The sequence below is a fragment of the Salvia splendens genome, chromosome 21 (assembly GCF_004379255.2).
Source record: "Salvia splendens isolate huo1 chromosome 21, SspV2, whole genome shotgun sequence".
In the NCBI taxonomy this organism is placed as follows: domain Eukaryota; kingdom Viridiplantae; phylum Streptophyta; class Magnoliopsida; order Lamiales; family Lamiaceae; genus Salvia; species Salvia splendens.
This window is the reverse complement of record NC_056052.1, coordinates 5,950,358-5,964,113: the sequence shown is the minus strand read 5'-3', so window position 1 is coordinate 5,964,113 and position 13,756 is coordinate 5,950,358. Positions and strand designations below refer to the sequence as shown.

Sequence of the window (13,756 nt, the reverse complement as noted above, 5' to 3'; positions counted from 1 at the left end):
ACCAGATTTTAGGAAATGTTGTTTTGTATGTTAAGTAGAGAGAGAAAATAATATATTTATATTAATGTGAGAGAGAATTTTTTTCTAAAAAAAGAAATGTGAAATTTTTTGTAGGACAAATAAAAAATGAAAGTGTGACATCTATTATGCGATGGGACGAGAAGTATATATGAAATTGTAGAATAAAAATAAATAAATGGTGAGACCATGAATACTTATTAAGGTCTTACCTATGCGATGGCATGTACATTATGTGAGAGTTTGTAGCCTGGCCTCAAAAGCTGATAATGTACTGTATAGTTAGTATATACTCCCCCGTCCCATAGAAATAGGCTATATTTTTTTTTCGTTAATCTCATACAAATAGTCTATATCCATTTATGGCAATATTTTTCTCATTCTTTTTACTTTATTATTTATGAGTCCCACTATTTACTGTATAATTTTAACTATTTTGTTTCTTTTTTTCTTATTTTACCAATTATGTATTAAAATCTGTGCGCATACCAAATGGCTTATTTCTATAGGACGGAGGAAGTATGTCTAACTCATTTGTTGAAAAGTATTGTCCATTAGTATGTCTAATTCGTTTGTTGAAAAGTAGTCCATCATTGATTTCTTTGAAGTAGTGGATTTAAAAAAGACTTATACTAAACAACCACATTATGGATAATCACACAAAGTTATTTTAGTAAATTTAAGTATTAATTATATATTAAAATATTAATGATAGTTAGTGTATAAATTAAAAAGACTCTATTAACCTTCAGCCCATTTTCGTTTTTTTAACCTTTTTTTAACCAGAATCTCTCTCTTCTTGCTTTTTCGAATTTGAAAGTTATTTTAGTAAATTTAAGTATTAATTATATATTAAAATATTAATGATAGTTAGTGTATAAATTAAAAAGACTCTATTAACCTTCAGCCCATTTTCGTTTTTTTAACCTTTTTTTAACCAGAATCTCTCTCTTCTTGCTTTTTCGAATTTGAATTCAAATTATGCATTAATTGTACACTTTATACTTCCAATAAAAATTGAATGCACAAATCTTAAAGTTAACCACAATATTACTACTGCTTTTAATGGAGAAACTTACTACATGAGTGCATTGCTTTTGATTATATACACGTTAATTTGCAATAGTGTGTCATTGTTATCCCCTAAAAAAATGAGATCTTATTGCCTATGTTCATGTTAGGACTAATTATAGTTGATATTCTAATTATTTTATTTGATCTTCAAATTTCGTGAATAACTCATTGATTAAATGAGCAAGATGATAAAAAAAATTATTAATATATGTATTGATAGCAAATAAAAAAATTTATTAATTGATTTATTTAGATTGTAATAGTATTAGATTTTGAGCACTTTATAAAAAATCATTTAATTAAATACCAATGTCATTATAATTTTTTTAATAAATTAAAAGGTTGGATGAGAATAAATAACTTTTTACTATATCTTAAGTATTAAAAAATTTATTTAATTAAACAATAATATAATTAAGATTTCTCTAATAAATTAAAATGTTGGATGAAAATACATAGCTAATTTGATTTTTCTATTTTGCAACATTAGATCTCAATCAAGACTAAGTCATTAGTATTTCTCGATGAGAAAATTTACTGTTTGATCTATTTATTTTTTTGATATTAGAACTGAAGTAAATTAAAAAATTTATGTAAACAAATAATAATATCACTTGGATTTCTCTAATAAGTCAAAATGTTGGATGATAATAAACTACCATTATTAGATATCAAGCACATTAAGCAACTACTATATCACCTAATCAAATCACTAATTGATCTATCTTTTTTGCAACATTAGATTTCAATCAAGACTTATGTCATAGTATTTCTCGTACTAATTAACCATATAGTCGGATGAGAATAATTCACTAATTGAACTATATATTTGTAACATTATATCTCAATTAAGACTAATGTCGAAATTTCATATTTAATTTGAATTGAACTACTATAATTGAATATTTGATTTAATTAAACAATTGTGTTTTATTCTAAATTCAACTTGACTAAAATTTAATTGAACAAGTAAGCTGGAATTTAGATTCAATTTAACTTGTATTAATCTTGAATTCATTTAATCTGAAATATAGTAAATTATTGAATTTTTTGATTTTTGATTCAATTGATCTATCTTAACCACAACAAAAATCAATTTAATACAATTTACTTAAAATAAATTAATAATTCCATAACAAATTAGAAAAATATGAAAGTTTTAATTTAAATATTTGTATATTAGCTTAAAAACGCAAAACATAATTAAAGAAAATATATGAGAATTAGAGTTAAAAAAATTAAGAGCGCATAATCATTTGCCTTCAAATTGTAAAATATAAAATCGACCACATATATATAATTAACTTTTAGTATATCATCCAACTAATTGGTGGTGATTGACTCAATATCCTTGTTTACTAGACATATTAACCAAAAAAATGCGAAACATATTAAATTAGATAGTACTTCATATGATAATCTTAAAATAATTAAATTGCAAATAGTCATTACTCATTCGTATCCAACTATTTTATTGTTAAATAGTTTTTTAAAATGTACATAATAAAATTAACAAGATTTGTATATATACTTAACTTATTAGTATTATTATCCACTAATCGACAATAATTCACTCTATTTTCTTTTGTATTCGACATCTTGACTTAAAATTACAAAAGGTAATTGGATTGGATATATGATAGTTGAAAAAGATATTGTGAATAGCCATTTGTATTCAACTATTTTATTATTGAATTATTTTTAAACTTATAGATTATAAAGTCAATGACATGTATATACATTTAATTTATTAATATTATTATTCAACTAATTGATTATAACTATTATTAAGTACACGTTTTGTGTCCTCAACATATTTACTCAAAATAACATAATATAATTAAATTAGTTATATAGTATTAGTTACAAAATAATAAACTGAAAATGGTTATTTATATCTAATTATTTTATTATTATTAAATAATTTTATAAATTATAAATTATAAAATCAACCACATTTATATATAGTTAAGTTATTAGTAACATTTCCCGACTATTTGATTTTTTATTAAATGATTTCATTGTGTACTAGCTATGTATACATGTTTACTTAAAATTCATTATTAAGTAATTTTAAAATTTATAAACATAAAATTGACCACTTGTATATATACTTAAGGAAGATATAATAATTAATATTTCCTTACTATAAACATACTCATCATTAAAAGTAAATTAAAATTTAAAAATATTCACATATCTATTTTTGGATATTTAATAGTTAAATATTAATAATTCTAGAATGTTTGAGAAATAGTAAAAACATATTATGTCAATATGTACTATATGGTGCAATACAATATTTTACCTAAATTTTAGGAGTAAAAAATTTATGTATCGTGATTTGATTATGATAGTTTAGAGCATCCACAACTGTGCTCTTGCCAACGAGCACGGTTGTGGGCCCGGCCCCACTTTTTCTGACTGCTCTTAGGTAAGAGCACAACACCCACAGTCGTGCTCTTCCGCAAGGACGAGTACAAGGGTCCCACCATTTCATTATTCAATTTAAATAAAAACATTTCCACAAAATTAAAATACATTAAACATACCCGGAATAATATTACAAAATACATTAAAAATTAAAAATTACATAATTAAAATCCTAAAAATTAAAATTTACATAATTAAAATCTTAAAAATTAAAAATTACATAATTAAAATCCTAAAAATTAAAATTTTCATAATTAAACTTCTAAAAATTAAATATTACACAATTAAAAAAAACCACTAATCGTTGCCGATTTCACCCACATGTGTTTGATTAGGTCTTCTTGTAGCTCAACATGGGTTTGGGTATCGTGCATTGTGTGCCTTGTTTCGATCCTCTCACCCACTGTCGTATGCACACCTCGGCGTGGGGGAGACCTCGCGGTTGAGCTTCCGGCTTCATCCTCGTTGTAGAAGCTAGCTGCCCTCGGTCCTTCGTCGGCTATAATCATGTTGTGTAAGATAATACATGTGTACATGATGTCGGCGATATTATTCACGTACCACAGCCGAGCCGGGGCCTTCACAATGTTGAATCGGGCTTGAAGGATCCCAAAGGCTCTTTCGACGTCTTTCCGCGCGAACTCATGACGCTGCGCGAAAAGAACCCGTCTCGGGTCTCGCGGATTGCTGAGCGTCTTCACGAAAGTCGACCACCTTGGGTAGATACCATCGGCGAGATAGTAACTCATGTGGTATGTATTTCCGTTGACGGTGAAGTCGATCGTCGGTGCTACACCATTCAGCACATCATTGAAGAGGGGTGAAGAATAGAGCACGTTCAAGTCGTTGTTGGATCTGGCAAAGCCGAAATATGCATGCCAAATCCATAGGCGGTAGTCGGCGACCGCTTCAAGGATAAGTGTTGGGCCGCCACCTTTGTGGCCGCTTAAGTGTTACCCCCTCCAAGCAGTCGGGCAATTCTTCCACCTCCAATGCATGCAGTCAATGTTGCCAAGCATTCCGGGAAAGCCATGGACTGATTCGTGAAGACGAAGCAACCATTGGCAATCATCGGTGGTGGGTGCCCGAAGGAATTCATCATCGAAGTTGTACGAACGCCCTCGCAAAAATTTTTAAGACAACATGCAAATACTCGTCGAAGAGGTCGGCCGTTTGCCCAGTAGCGAGTTGTCGGATGGCACACGTACACTTCTGCAACGCCGAGATACTTTGCCGACCGGCTGCATCTGGACCTGTTTGGAAGAATTCAACACGGGCGGACAATGTGTTGACAATACGCATAAACAAGCGCTTTGACATGCAAAAACAGCGCCTGAAGTAATCTTCCGGAAACCGCGGCGGGTCAGCAAAATAGTCGGCAACGAGCCTTTCGTGAGCTCCCTCCCGGTCACGATGGATGTAGCGGTGAGTTGATCTAGTTGGTTGAGGAGGAGAGGCGGGGGTATTCGCTGCGACATATGCTTCACAAGCGGCACGATATTGTTCGTAGTATTCTTGTTCTTCGCGCTCCACTTTCGCAATAAGATGGGTGAAATCCATTTGAGGTTTTGAGTGAGAGATGAAGGTGTAGTTGTATGAATGAGAGATGATTTGATGTGAAAAATGGATGATGAATGTGTGTATTTATAGATGATTTTGGGGAAAAAATAAAACAAAAATAAAAAAAATACAGAAAAATGGGAAAAAACGGCCATTTTTGGGATTGGGAAAATATTTTTTTTTATTTTTTGGTTGTCACACCTCAACCCCTTTGACGTATACTCTTATAATAAATAAATCCATTATCATAAAAGCAATCAATACACGTGTCTAATTCATAGAACACCCATATTATATAAGTTCAAACCAACACTTATCCGATACATATTTCAAAACATTCTACACAGTAGTAGAACCCTCTCACCACTCTATTCACTATACATTTATCTACATGCAAAATTATGAGGAGGAGAAGATTCCCAATATGCGTCAGCCGCCGAACCTGATAACACGTGGATTTCCTATGACCCATATCAGTCAAAACTTTATTGTTATCTTATTCCTGAAAAATTTAGTGGTTTATATGAGCCACAACTCAGTATATATAAATTTCCACCTTTAATCTCACATGATACAAACATCAAGCATATTCTTTTATCAATACATATAATCAGAAACAATATATAACATAATTTAAACACAAACCAGTTCATATTCATATGCATATGCCACTCTATTCAGTTTATTATTCTGTAACAGTCAAGCCTGGTATCTGCCCGAGATTCCTCTATGATTGACCCGTAGGTCCCATTATGATTTGGACTCATAGGTCCCTCTGTATTTGGACTCATAGGTCCCTCTATATTTGGACACATAGGTCCCTCTGTATTTGGACTCAAAGGTCCCTCTGTAATTTCAGATCCAGTACAAGGCCGTCACAGATCCTCTTTAATCACATGATTCGTGTACTTTCAATACCATATGTAAAACATCAATTACATATTTCTATCATATAATTCATTTACAACATCATATTCATTGCACCAATCACATACCCATATCATATTCCACCATCTATATCAAATAACACATAATCATATTGGATCACATCATATAATCAAATCATTCATTTTATTTAATACCTAGCAAGGAAGCAAATAAAACAGGTAAAATTAAAAGTGTGATTTATACACACCTGATCAGAAAACCACGTAATCTACTATCATCCTTTCCTTTGAGCTTGAACTTAAAAATCATCTCGTGCAATCTTTCTTTCTCATATTTTTGTACTCTTTCACAATCTCTATTCCTTTATATGTAAATCTTGCAAACGTTTCTCAAATTAACTATTAAAAGTAATTATAACATCTTCACACTTACTCTTCAAAACACTTCTCGTCTCGGCCCTTCTATTTTTCTTTTTCCCTTTTTATTTTCTCTTCGTTCTCCACTCTAGTAGTTTTCTTTTTTTTTTTCATTAGTGAACTATTATTATATTAACATGCACCAGCTTGATTAGTTGGGCACTTAAAACTGATACACGACATATACAAATTTTATTAGCTGGGCATTTAAAACTCTTACACGTAGCAAATACATACATAAGGTTATTCCTTAATAATTAAATTAATAGGAAGTGTTGTGTATGGCTATATATATACATTATTTACGTAACTGGTGCACACACATAATATTCACTTAACATATTTACTTTACAAAGCTTATATAGCACCTAAACCGTCATCTTAACAAATAATAAATCCTCTATGACACACTTAACATCTCTATACTAAAAATGACAATATAATATGTAATGACAATAAAATATGCTAATATGCAAAATAATGCATGTTTCGGGTTAGGGATGTCACATTGGTATTCTTTTTTATTTTTAAAAAAATAAAAAAAAATGATTTTCCAACGGATAAGCCGTTGGCCAATCAGACTCTGCCACGTCGCCTGCTCGCTGGCACGGACGTGCTCGAAGCATCGAGCTGCGCCGTGCCAGCCGTGCGAGGGCAGCGGCGGACAGCGTCTCTGTGCCGCTGGCACTGATCGACGGACGCGACGGTGCTCACCGTTGCAGATGCTCTTAAGTAATAGAAAAGACTTATTCCCAGTTAAATACTATGAACAATATTTCATCTAAAATTTGATACGAATCTTTTTTTATAATAGTGGTTATTTTTTAGAAATGAGTCAATTGCATATTTTACTTCTTAAAGTGATTTTTCCCCTACAATTGTAGAGGAGCAAATTAATCATGCAAATAAGCATAAAATTGAAAACTGATGATTTTAAACAAAATGGTGTTATCTTATTCAGAATTGAAGATTACAGACTGAATACTACTCCCTCAATCCCCCGATTAATTTGTCTCTCTTTTCCATTTCGGTCCATCCCTCAATAATCATATTGTTGTTGAATATTGTTTTATGGATAAAAATTACTACTCCATAGCACACTGCATGAAGTGGATTCCATACATTTTGGACGCGTCACGTTCATGAAATCGGCTAATTGTTGAAGATTTGAAGGAGTTATCTTCGGGAAAATCGGGTTTCTAGGCTACTTTGCCTTTAAAATAACGTAAATGTACCAATTTTGTTATCTATTCCATAAATGGGAAAAACGCCACTCTCGTTGGCGTGTTTTAAGTGAAAACGCCACCCGTATTGGCGTTTTACAACGTATGTGTCGTCGTATTCCATGTACGTTGAACTAAAAACGCCAACCACGTTGGCGTCTTATAAAAAACGCCAATTCGGGTGGCGTTTTTCGTGTTGCCTTCCGCCGTGAAAAAAAGGGCAAAAATTCTCCCAAGTTATACACGCCAGTGGGATTGGCGTTTTTCGTCAAAAACGCCAATCCCATTGGCGTTTTTAAGTGAATTTTGAGTTAAAACGAAATGCACCCCAAGTGTTTGATGAAATGCCTCAAAGAGGATTCAATCAAATATCACATCTGCACATAAGATTGCTAGAAACAAATCCAAGCCCCTTGGCCTAGCGGTAAAGGGTGCTGGATACCGCGTCCATCCTGGAGGTCTCGAGTTCGAACCCTGGGTGGCGTAATTTGTCTTTCCTCCTTGTTATAGGAGTTGATTTGTAATTTCCTCCTTCATATATATGATATAAATATATGAAGTTAATTTAAAAAAAAAAAAAAAAAAAAAAAAAAAAAAAAAAAAAAAAAGATTGCTAGAAACAAGCACTCTGATAAGATCATCATCAAACCTACCCTTATCATATTGCAAGCTCATGCAAACTGCACTTCCTCAATCTCATAACCAAATTACTTTTAAATAGATAATTTAACTTTATGAAAATTATTGCAACTTACGATATCACGGTCAGTAGTAAGCAGATAGATCTTAAACAGTTCCATATGTTACAACAACTTGTCTTGTACACTACAGTTCCGGCGTATCCACCTTAATATTATCAATGGTCAGTTCGTTGCATAAAGATTGATGAAAACACGCAAATCACCATATTAACTACGTGTCTCAGCTCAGATTCTTATAAAATTGATAGAATATAAAATTGAGGGTCTGAGAGTTGAGAGATGGGAAAACAGGAGCAATATTATTTGAGTTAACTCTTTGAGGCATTTCATCAAACACTTGGGTGCATTTCGTTTTAACTCAAAATTCACTTAAAACGCCAATGGGATTGGCGTTTTTGACGAAAAACGCCAATCCCACTAGCGTGTATAACTTGGGAGAATTTTTAGCCTTTTTTTCACGGCGGAAGGCAACACGAAAAACGCCACCCGAATTGGCGTTTTTTATAACACGCCAACGTGGTTGGCGTTTTTAGTTCAAACCCGGCATTTTTCAACGTACATGGAATACGACGACACATACGTTGTAAAACGCCAATACGGGTGGCGTTTTCACTTAAAACACGCCAACGAGAGTGGCGTTTTTCCCATTTATGGAATAGATAACAAAATGGGTACATTTACGTTATTTTAAAGGCAAAGTGCCCTAGAAACCCGATTTCCTCGTTATCTTCCGCGTTCTTTCTTTTCATTTAATCTTCTGCAGAATTAAGAAATTCATGTTTTTGCAATGGTAGAATTGCACTCCATATATGGTGGAAACTGTCGTCAATAATTGAGAAATATCAATGCCAACTGACGAATGTGACTGCCAGTAGGGTCAGTAATTTTAGCTTTTCATGGCTCACATCTTACTCGCTGAATTGAATTAGCTTTGTACAAAATTTTGTTGCCGTAGTAATTACTAGCTTTTTCAGTTAACTGATAACTACAGAGAAAATTTATGGTAGTAAAATATCTAGGTAGAGGCGAGAATTGATTGAGTATGAGTATCGTAGACAAGGTGTTTGATGAAATGTCGCACAGAATTTTGATAATGGTATTGTGTATGTAGTAAATCAACATTTTTTTGTTGTTGTAAGGGATAATAAATTTTGGCTTCGTATACCAACTTTTAAAAAATCAAATTCATTTAGTAGTTACTATTTAACTTCCAATTTCATTTGATTCTGCTAACTAGTCAGATTTAACCAATTTCTATGGCTCATGATACTTACCAAACGTAGCCATTTATACTTAATTTCACTGTACTTATTTGAATATGAAGTGGGAGTTTGGCTATGGCAGTATCGGATTAAATTATAAATTCAGGAAGTATCATTTACTCAAAGTTAAGTCCTTTACTATCTCTTAGTGTAATTCCTAAAAATCAAACAAAAACATTGGAATGAAAATGGTGAGTCAAGTCACTGTCTGTGGAGGAGTGAAAGAAGAATAATCCATGGGCTGAATTTTCTACTCAGTAAGTTACAAAAGTAGTTATCCTTGGAAAAGAAAATTAATAATCATTCGGAAATGATAAGAATGCTTTGTGATTATTCATTGCCTGGTATTCATCACTCTTGTTGTGATGATGGGCTGTATGCATTCTCTCACAGCCTTATCCTTGTCTCTCGTCGTCTTATTAGTGATTTCGTGTTGTTGTAAATGCGAGGGCAGAGATAGCATCAGCGTTGGTGAGCCATTGAAGGAGACTAACAAGACTCTTGTATCAGCTAAGGGGCGATTTGAGCTCGGTTTTTTCGATAGCAATGGTGGCAAATATTTAGGCATATGGTATTACAACGTGTCGCCAAGAACCGTCGTGTGGGTTGCCAGAAGAGACGCACCACTGCCCATTTCATGTGGAGGTGTTCGGATTCGTGAGGATAATGGAAATGTCGAGGTTGAGTGTGGTGATGGTGAGCTTCACCCTGATACAAGTCTTGCGATTTCTGCAGGTTCTAACAGAACACTGCAGCTGTTGGATTCCGGAAACTTGGTTCTTGTTGATGCTTCTTCAGGTGCAAGAGTGTGGCAGAGTTTCGACGAGCCAACTGATACTTTTCTTCCTGGTATGAAACTGAACGATACTGTGAAGCTGAGCTCGTGGATGAGTCCGAAGAATCCAGCTATAGGAAACTACTCGTTCTTGCAAGAGCAAGGTGTGTATGTGATATACGAGAGATCTGTTAACATCCGCTGGAAAAACAACGAGCCTAACTCGTTCATGAAGGACACTTTGCCTTTCTTGGTAGTCGAAATGCTATCAGGCTCCACGAAAAGTGGAAAGACAGATAGATTCAACATATCTTCGTTTACACCTGATTTCACCAATTCAAGGCTGGTGATGAACGCTTCAGGACAGATACAGTACTACGATCGGAGCAATGTCGTGAGCTGGTCAAGTGTGTGGCCAGCGCCCGATGATCCTTGCAGCGTGTACAACACATGTGGGAAGTTCGGTGTTTGCAAGTCATCTGGTACATCAATGATGCATATGTGCACGTGCCCTTATGGATTCACCCCTGTTTCCTCGGAAGACTGGGATGCTGGGATGTACTCTGACGGTTATGACAGGGTCCCGCCTGCGGAGTGCAGCCGTAGGAAGACGTTTGTGAAGATACCGCTTATGAGAGTGGGCGGGGGGCTTCAAGCCGTTTGATGAGGCTCGACAAGAGAAAGCCTGCAAAGATGTGTGTTTGAACGATTGCAAGTGTCAGGCCTACTATTTCGAAGACGGCGATTCTGGCAGCAGAGGAACGGGGAAGAGTTCTTCGAGATGTTGGATTGGACGAGTCCTGTAGTCGAAAATCTTAATCAGGATGATGGTGTTGATTCTGCTAGCATTAACCTTTTTCTACGCATATCTGGAGGTAGTTTCTTGCTTATTTCTGTTGCGGTTTTGAATGTTTTGTTAAAACTTTGGAATTCTGCTCCCAAGTGTTTGAAGGCTTGTGTGATTTATTCCCTGTCTGTCGATTGTGTGAAATTGGAAGAGTCATTCAAATCAAATGTTGGCTTTGCACAGGTGCAGGTGGGGTGAACGCAAGAAACGACCCCGAGTCTCAGGCACCTAAGAGTCGGAACAACTCACAAAAAGTATATGTGATTGCCATCGTTGCTTTGGTAGGTGGGATTATACTACTTTCTTTCCCCGCCTGTATCTTGTATAGAAGGAGGGCGGCTGAAAGACAAGGTACATGAGAAGAAGAGATACAATGGATCACACGTTTGATCTAGTTCGACTCGACTTGAGTTACCGAGTTCTTTGTTTCTCCCTGCAGGTAATCGCAGACGCGATGAAGCTAATCCGGTGCTCTTCTCGACTGAGAGTGAAAGACAAGTGAATAACTTGATGCAAGAAAATGGCAAGGGGATTGATCTTCCTTTTTACAATCTTGATTCCATCTTGTCTGCCACAGACGATTTCTCGGATGCAAATAAGCTCGGGCAAGGTGGATTCGGGCCGGTCTATAAGGTGACCACGAAATACATCACTCTCTCTGTAGAACAATAAAATATAGATATATGCATGTAGATATATTTTATTACTCAATATAGGTCACATATATATAGTACAAGAGACTAAGCTAGACTGTGTCACATAACCGATGTGAGATACTAATATTCTTAACACTCTCTTGTGACTTCTTGAATGTGCTCTGAGAGTTGAAAAACTTTTGTAGGGAATGTTTCCGGGGGGACATGAAATTGCAGTGAAGAGGCTGTCGAGCTGCTCAAGCCAAGGAATCAAGGAATTCCTCAATGAGGTCGACTTGATTGCCAAGCTTCAACATAGGAATCTAGTTAGGCTTCTGGGATACTGCATCTAGGGAAGTGAAAAAATCTTGCTTTATGAATACCTGCCTAATAGAAGCTTTAGATGCCTTTTTATTTGGTTAGTGCAGCTATACTGTTATAGTACTTCACTCTCTATCTTGATTAACTGCGGAAATATTTATCTTATTTCGTGTTTGTTTTCTAGACGAGCACAACCGGTTGCTACTTGACTGGAAGAAGAGGTTCGAGATCATATTGGGCATAGCCCGAGGGCTGCTGTATCTTCACCAAGATTCGAGGTTGAGAATCATTCATCGTGATCTGAAAACGAGCAACATCTTGCTAGATGAAGATATGAACCCCAAGATTTCAGATTTTGGTTTGGCGAGGATCGTTCAAGGCATGGGAACAGAAGAAAGCACAAACAAAGTGGTCGGAACCTAGTAAGCTTACAAAACTTTCTTGATTCGATGCTAATCCGCAACATACAAATGCTTTGGAAGTGGTGTGACTATTGCAAGTTCAAGTAAAAGTTGTGTTATTTCAGACTGTTAGTCTTAAAACTAACTTGTTCTGCCATCTTCAAGTGGCTATATGTCTCCAGAATAAGCGTTGGATGGGAAATTCTCGACCAAATCTGACGGTTTCAGCTTCGGAGGTGTGATGCTGGAGATCATAAGTGGGAAGAAAAACACAGGCTTCTATAATCCTCAACAAGTCCAAAATCTCTTAGGTTATGTGAGTGTTTAGAGTTATCAGTATCACACCTTTGATCAACTCTTTCATCTTTTCTTAAAATGTGTGTATTATTATTATCTGCAATATCTGATTGAAGCTGCAATGTGTTCAGGCATGGGGACTCTGGTGTGACAACAAGTCCCTCAACCTGATCGATCCGACGCTGTCGGATTCGTGCGAGAAATCCGAGGCAATCAAGTGCATAAACATAGGGCTACTCTGTGTCCAAGAAGATCCCAACGAACGTCCCTCCATGGCGACTGTTGTCGTAATGCTGGGGAGTGAGACAAGCCCTCTTCCAGTCCCGACTCAGCCGGCCTTCGTCGTGAGGCGACGGCTCTCGAGCACGCCATCGTCATCTTCGTCCGCCCAACCGGACTCCGTCTCCGTCAACGACGTCACCTTTAGTATGGCACAAGGGCGGTGATGAGAGGTTGTGAGCAACATAGTAAAATCATTGATATGTTTTCCATATATATTTGGAGTGTATGGTAATTCGAAGTGAGAGCCAATTTTATAGAATAAACATTATTTATTGGTGTAATATATACTCCCTCCGCAAAATGTTGTCAATGGTTGACTCGGCACGGGTTTTTAAAAATGTGAAGAAAAGTGAATGGAAAAAGTTAGTGAAATGTAGGCCTCATATTTATATATTAGTTTTATAATAGAATGTGAGTGTATTGAGTTGGTGGAAAATTGGTCTATTTACCAAAAATAGAAAAAAAAAAAAACAAAGTGGATAACATTTTATGAACGGACCGAAATGGTAAAAGTGGACAACATTTCACGTAGAGTATCTAATAAAGTGTGGCAATTCAAAGTGAAAAGAATGGTAGTTTTATTTCATATCGTACTACTTTTATCGCATTGTTAAGAAACTCTT

The 13,756-nt window shown here is 35.2% G+C and overlaps 1 pseudogene; it reads left to right on the top strand.

Annotated features, from left to right (window-relative positions):
* The first annotated feature begins 9,199 nt into the window (after positions 1-9,199).
* On the top strand, positions 9,200-13,471 carry LOC121784825 (annotated as a pseudogene).
* The last annotated feature ends 285 nt before the right edge of the window (positions 13,472-13,756 follow it).